Raw genomic sequence first — 7,792 nt, 5'->3', positions numbered from 1 at the left:
AAGACAGTAAAGCAGTAAACAAAAGAACGCCCAAGATAATGTCAGTGGAGATAATAAAATAAAATACAGAGTGGAATAACAGGCATTGGAGACTTCAAAAGATGGGAGGGGGTGAGGGTTGAAAAATTACCTATTGGGTACGATGTTCACTATTCAGGTGATGGCTACACTGAAAGCCCAGACTTCACCACTACACAATATATCCATGTAACAAAACCGCACTTGTGCCCTTTAAACCTATTTTTAAAATAAAAATAAAATAAATAGAATATGTGATGATGGCATGGAAGATTTTAGATGGTCGATGGGAGCCTTTCTGAGAAGGTGACATTTCGCTGAGACCTGACTGACAAGAAGAAGCTGGATTTATGTTTTTAAAGGATCCCTTAGGCTACTGTGCTGGCCAAAAGTCAGTAAGGGGATCAGTGAGGTTTTTATATTTGCTTTGCCAGAGTTGATGGCCTGAACTGGAGAGGGAGGGTAAAAAGGAGGAAAAGTGGTCAAGGAAGGGCTCACAAAGGAATAGAGGACAGAGGCTGGGGCACAGGAGGCTGGCTGGGTTCAGTGTTCAAGGTCTTGGCAGGTGGAGGCTTTTCAACACCTCTACACTCTGCTCCTCAGTTGGCCTAGGTACTTGGCCCCTGTCAAATGCCCTGGGACGGGGCCAGAAGTATCCAGAAGGAAGTGGGAACAGACAGCAAGGGAGCCCTGGGGCCAGGTCTAGCTGGGTTCTGTCCTCACTTGCAGGGAACTCTGACTCTGACCATAAAAAACACTGAACTTGACATGTAGCAAGTGCCCTTCCACCTGGTGCTCTTGTATCTTGAACCGACAGAACTTTGACAGGTGGATGCCATAGCAGCTGCTTGTTGACTACCTGGCACTCAGCACCTTGACCTGGTCATAATCCAAGCTGATACCCAGATGATGCCCACTAAAGTTGTAGCCCATTGGTCATAATGTGCCCAAGCTGGAATCCTCCTGGTCTGCAGCATCTTTTGAGCTCCTGGCCATGGGGAGAGCAGAGAGGAGTGTTTGAACAGTGGTAGTGGTGCAGAGCCGAGGGAAGGCGGCTACCAGGAGGAGAGATAGTCAGTTGTCATCAGAGGTCCACTCTTCACCCCCTGCTCACCACCAAAGACAGCTCTCCTCTCCACTCAGCATCCAAGACACAAAGATACCAAAGCAGAGGGCTAGGGATGCCAAGGTGAAGGGGGAAGAAATGGAAGCAAGGACAGCTGAAGCATAAATGGGAATATCAGGGAAGAGTCAAGGCCCTTGTGCGAGCATTCAGTGTTGGGGCAGAAATGGTCCATTAAAGTCACTCCAGTCAGCAAATCTCAGGGGCGTGGGGCAGGGTGGATATCTGTGACACATCCAGCAATACCCCCCTCATGGTTTGGTACCCAGTAGTGGGACCCCAATGGTCAGAGAGTATAAGAATTATGCCATTTTCAAACTGAGCTGCCCTGGACTCTAAGAATGAGTCCAGGAAAATGTTGTTGAATCCAAATGATACTAGGCTTCCAATATAGAAGACATCATGGCTAAAAGGCAGGTACTCAAATGTTTTGTTTCTGCACAATTTTATAGCTTTCTTGAGAGACCATTCGGGAAGCTGGTCTGTCTCCTGAACTGTTTTACAGGCTACTGAAGCCAGTGTATTTGAGATTCACGTGCAAATGTCCACACTGGCAGATGCCATGAATCAAATCTCTAGGATTTAAACAGAATAAAGATGAGATTCCTGTTCTCATATATGCCAGTTCTACAGGAGGCCGGCAAGTAGAACTTCTGTACCTAAAGATTTTGTTATCCTGAAGCTGTCAAAGATGTCTCATGTTTACCTGATCCCTCGCTCACCACCAACCAGTGTATAGAGCAGGGGTGTCCAATCTTTTGGCTTCCCCAGGCCACAATGGAAGAAGAATTGCCTTGGGCCACACATAAAATACACTAATGATAGCTGATGAGCTTCAAAGAAAAAAAAAGTCTCATAATAGTTTTAAGAAAGTTTACGAATTTGTGCTGGGCCACATTCAAAGCTGTCCTGGGCCACAGGTGGCCCACAGGCCATGGATTGGACAAGCTTGAGAGGGATACTACAAACCTCGAGTTGTTCTTACATTTCTACCTGGAGAGAAGGCTTTCTCAGACAGTGAGCAAATGACTAAGAGTGTGCATGGCTCTGGGTCTGAGCAGTCACCAACCTCAGCTGAAGAGGGAAGTTTGGGCACTTCTAAGGAATCTATTTTGCTAGGCTTCACTACCTTATGCACCCTGCCTTGGGCTGTCCATCATGGTGGCAGCACAGTCAGGTGGCCCCTCAGATGAAGCAATGTAACCACTGAAAACACACAAATCTTACTCAGACATTCCAGAGACATCTTTACAAACTAGCCTACTGTCCTAAGAATGATGTAAGTTTACTGTTAAAAATTCATACAAGTAAACAGCATCCCATATCCAAAGATAGCCCTTGGGTAGCATCCTTCCAGGTACCTCGATTTTCTCATTCGTAAAGGCAAGTATATCCAATTATTCCCTGTATGAAAATGCTTCTACTATACAGACTATAACCTTTTTTGTTTTGTTCATTTAAAAATTGTAATGTGCCACATGCCAACAATATTATTCAGAATCAAATGATTCAAATAGCTAAGATAAAGTTGTGACCTCATGTTAAGTCAGCCTACTATCTTTTATAACAAAAGTGTAGTTTTGGAGAAACTCCTTCCTTTCTTGAACTACTGACAATGGTTAACATTTACTAACAATGGTTAACCATTCTCAAGCATTTACTAAGCATACTAAGTTCCAGGTGCAATGCTACTAAGCACTTTTGCATGTACTCACTCACTTAATTCATATAACAAGCCTCTCTGAACCTTTGTTCTTCATCTATAAAATGGGACTAACAGTACCTACCTCACAGGTAATTTTTCAACAGTACCATAACAATCTGGGGGTGGGGGACAGGGAGTGATATGGATGTGGGTGTGTGTGTCTGCAGAGCCAAACTGTTCTGCTGAAGACATCATGCCTCTTGTTCATCTGGCACCAGCAGGGTGACTGATGTGGAAACTGAGCACAGAGGTGGAGGCTGTCTGGGCGCCACAGTGCCCCTGAGCAGAAACTCATCATCACACCAGGGTGTCAACATCACTGAGAAACCTTAGACAAATCTAAAGACCCTGTTAGCAACAGTGAAAGTGTCCTGAAGAGTGAGGAAACCACAGGGAGGAGGCTGTCTTGGCATCTGATTGGCACATTATTTCTACAGAAAGGCAATTAGTCAAATTGGTCTGGGGACCCCAACTGTTCATGCTTCACCACCTCTTTGAGAAAGGAAAAGGGAAAGTGACATTTACGAAGAGCTAGCTAGGTGCTAGTGCTAAGGCCTATCATATATTATCGTATTTAACCCTCACCACAGCCTGTGAAGTTTAATTATCCCATTTTATGTGTGCTAAAGTGAACTCCTAATCTTCCCCTTCATGCCTGCCCCACCTATAGTCTTCTTGTCTCAGTTGATACCAAATTCTTCTTTCCAGCTGCTCAGAGAAAAACCCTTGGAGTCATCCTTGACTCTGACCTCTTTCTCATACTCAACATCTAATCCATCAACAAGTGCTGATAATTCTTCTTCCAAATAGGTCCAGAATCCAACATTTCTCATTTCTCCCCACTTCCACCGAATCCATGATGATTCCAGCCACTATTATCTTCTAGAATATACTTCAGTGGAAGCCTAGCTAATTTCTCTGCTTCTACCTGTTCCCTGCTCTATAATCTATTCTCAACTCAGCAGCCAGAGTGATCCTGTTATGCTCTAGTCAGATCACACCCCTCTGTTCAAAACCTTCTCGGAGTTCTGTGTTTTACCAGAGAAAAGCCATAGTTCCCACAGTGGCCTACAAGGTCCGCATCATCTTCCCCTTTATCTTTCCATCCCTCTCTTTTCCCCTGTGACCTTCCCCGCTCACTCATTCTGCTCCAGTCACACTTGCCTCCACGTTGCTCCTTGAACACACCAGCCTCAGAGCATTTGCACTGGCTCTTCCCTGTGCCTAAAAGGGGCTAATGCCTTCAATATCTTCAAGTCTTTGCTCAGATGTTACTTTCTCAGAGATATGCCATGCCCATACTGTTTAAGATTGCAGCCCCTTCTGCCACCACTCCAAGCATCGTTTATCTTGCTCTGTTTTTCCCCATAGCACTTCCCACCTTCTAACCTGTTAACAGCTTTGTTGTTTATTTTGTACCTCCCATGCTGTGATACACATTTCTGAAGGCGGAACACTTATCTATTTCCTCTACTGATCACTCCCAAGTACCTAAACTAGTACCCGGCACATGGAAGCTTCTCAGGAATATATGTTGAGTGAATGAGTGAGTGAGTGCATGAGTAAATGAATGAATCCGACAGGGGCAAATTCAAAGTTACCAAACTGTCCAAGGTCTGGCAACTAGCAGCAAGGAGGAAGCGGCAGGAACTGGAGACAGGTGTCTCCCACTCCAGAGGTCTGGCTATTTTCACCAAACACCTCTCAGAAAGAATGAGGCAGAGGATCCAAAAGCAATGTGACTGTGGAACCTTTGCCTGAGTGACAGTCAGAGGACTCTTTTGGGGTTGGTGCCCATTCAGGGCTAGTCCTTCCTCCAGCTGCACCTGCATCCTCAGCTGGATTCAACGCACAGTGGCCAGCCTGAGCACTGGCCCTGAGTCACCCAGAAAGGTATCAGTTGTGGTCAGCACTGTTGATTAAGGTGGGTGGGGAAGTATGAGAAACCCCTGAAAAGGATGTCTAACAAAGAAGGTTTCACTAATGTCTGGAGTTTGCCCATCTGTGTTATTTAAGAGGCATTCCCCCATGAACTCAGACTTCCACTTTTCTGAGGGCAGAGTAGTCACCTCACCTATATACCCAGTTGTCCTCTCAATTTCTTGTCTGTGGTTTGTACACAAACCATCATTCACCTGCCAAACCTTCCTCTAAACCTGCCCTGAATGCCATGCCTGCTCATTGCCACTCCCACTTCCTCCTGTGTGGCAAGGCATCTTCTTCCTGAATTCTCTATACTGAGATGACGGTTATACCCTGAGAAGGCAGTTACACCCTGAGAAGACAGTATACCCTGAGAAGGTGGTCTAAGGCCTTGAGGCTGAGTTATTTCTCAACCCTCTCTGACCACATCAGCATCAGGTACCTGGGGAGGGTAGGTGGGTGATTACCTACTTCTGTGACTTCACAGGCATGAAAAGGGCCCTTAAAGACTTCCAAACACTTGGGTCATTGGGCCAATCCCTGGCTCCTCCAGAATCAAGGCAGCATGCAGGCCTTTGGAAAAAGAGGGATTCCTTTCAAATAAACCAACAAATAATTAGAAACAACAAACATTCCTAATGCCACCTAATTGCCACCAACTGGCAAGCAAAGCATAGACTGCCCCCAAGGCTTTGGTGGCAGGGCCCAGGGGCAGGCTCTCCTTGCTCCTCAGTCTGGCAGTGCTCCGCCAATTCCAACAGCAGGTAGGCTCCTCAGAGGCACCCTGTCGAGCCCAGGAGCTGGGGTGAGACACTCCAGGAGTTTGGGAGAAGGGGCCCACCAGGTGAGATTCCTACAGAGAGATGGGCTGCACCTAATTCTCCCTTCCTAAGGAAAGCCCGCCCTGGGAATCCAGGTGTGAATGCCACACAGGCTGACACAGCCCCATCTTTCTAATGGGCAAGGAGCTCTGAGTCCCGTGTGGTTTCCTGAAAATGCTTCATGAACTACTTCCATTAATATATTCCTTCATCTTAAGATTTTTTAAATGAAATGAAACTGCCCTAGAAAGTTACAGACTGGGTCCCTCACCATTATTGATACCTTGGAGTATATGGGTCTTCCCTTGAGTAGATTTTCTGGGAGCTCGTCTACCTTCGTCCCTTTGTTGAGATCTTACAGGATTTCTTGCCCCAGTTAAATCTCCTGGGGTGGCCAAAGTGCTCAAGAAGCTGGAATGGAGCTGTGGGGCTACACAAACAAGGCAGGCACCCAAAGGGCCCAGCATCAGTACTCAGGGCCTCCCTGGCTTCTGACCTGCAGCTGGGGAGGCAGGGCTGCAGTGCTGGAGGGGTATCTCTGTCAGCCTCCTGCAGCACAGCGGCCAGGGACTGGGGGCAGCGATCACTTCGGTGACTAATAATCTAATCATGGAAAATTACAACTTCCTGAGCTAGGTATATCAGAGGTGGCCACAAAACTCTTTATGATGTGGCCAAAAATTCCTCCTACCACCACAGCCCTTGAAAATAGGTCAAAGACACCTTCTATGGAACTCTCAAAACAAGGCTTAGCTCACACCATCTACCTCTATGTCACTGTGCTGCAAACACTGGAGGTTTCATGAGAATGCTCTTCTCTTCTGTGGTCTGAGTTCGGTCTTGGCTCTGAGCTAGTCATCCATCCTGTCCTACTTGTCTTCCACAAGGGACTGACTGGTCATGAAGGCCATGAAGGTGTCTGCTGCGTGTCCCTGGAAATGTCCGTCGACAGCCTCTCCAGGCAGAAGTGTTTCTTCTTGTGTACCAACCAAGACCTATAGGCCTGGCTTTATCTCCCAAGCTATACCTCAACACAAAGCAGAGCAAGGGGTGGATTAAGAACTGGCAGAGACTTATACTTGGCTTTCCAGAGGTCCCAGTTTGTGGTAGGAGTTCATGAGGCTGGCTGCTTAGTCTAGATGAGACCCGCAGAGTGAGCTCTTCTCCCTGAATGCTGTGCATCCCGTCAGTACTAAGGGGCAGGGTCAGCTCCTCGCCTGGCTGGCTCCAATGCTACCTGAGTGAAGCTATGTAACCCTGGGACATCTCTCTTAGCATGCTGAGATTTGGCTGCTCCTCTGATCATGGGAACAGCATTCTCTGGTATAGGGGGTGCTGTGGAAGCCCTAGGGAATGGGATAGCAGATTAAAATGGCCTTTGAAGACCCTTGCAGAGGTGACCAGTGAGGCCCAACCTTCTATTTCTTGTGCTCAGGCCTTGGCAGAGACAGAAACCACTAGGCTCCAAGGTCCCCAACCAGTGGGACCTCAACACCAGGAGGACAGAACTCTCAGAATTCTGTGCCTACTCCTCAGTTTCTTTTGTGTCTGCTGCTATCAGGAGTCCCAATCTACAGGGCTCAATCAGGATGGGATCCTTAGTGTGGCATCTGGGTCAGAAAGCCACCCCTTCTAAGAGGCTCAGGACAGGGCTGACTGGGAGAAGAGGCCCCACCTAAGTGTCTGCCACCCAAGATTATACTTTTCTTGGCCCAGAGGCCTCATCTGACCTCTGGCCCAGGCCTCAGCCTGGGTAAGGGTGGACATCTGTGTCCTAACAAGATCCTTGGGAGCCTCGAGGCAGTCCTCTTCCAGGGATAAGAGGTCCTGTGTCTGCTTGGCCTAGAGTCAGGCCCGAGCTGAGTCACAGGGCTCTCCCTGGTGTTCAAGGCCAAAAACAATGACTTACACATTCTGAAATCCAGGAAAAATCAGCACTGGCTTTCTACCCAAGAGCCCTGCCCAGCCAGGCATGAGCTCACCCAGCTAGACAGTGAAAAGGACAGTGGGAAACTGCCTATCCCCTGTAGGCAAGAGGAGCAGGGGGCTGAGCCTTGAGCCTGAAACCAACCCTGAAAGATTGTTTAAAAACCCCATATCAACTCATCTAAAATTAGCTTTCAGTATCTAAATCACTTCCTGTTACAGAAACCACAGGCCTGATGCTTCAGTCATCACCCTGCCTGCCTCTAGGGGTGGGGT

The sequence above is a fragment of the Piliocolobus tephrosceles genome, chromosome 4 (assembly GCF_002776525.5).
Source record: "Piliocolobus tephrosceles isolate RC106 chromosome 4, ASM277652v3, whole genome shotgun sequence".
Taxonomy (NCBI): domain Eukaryota; kingdom Metazoa; phylum Chordata; class Mammalia; order Primates; family Cercopithecidae; genus Piliocolobus; species Piliocolobus tephrosceles.
The sequence above is the reverse complement of the archived record's forward strand: the minus strand, read 5'-3'. Positions refer to the sequence as shown.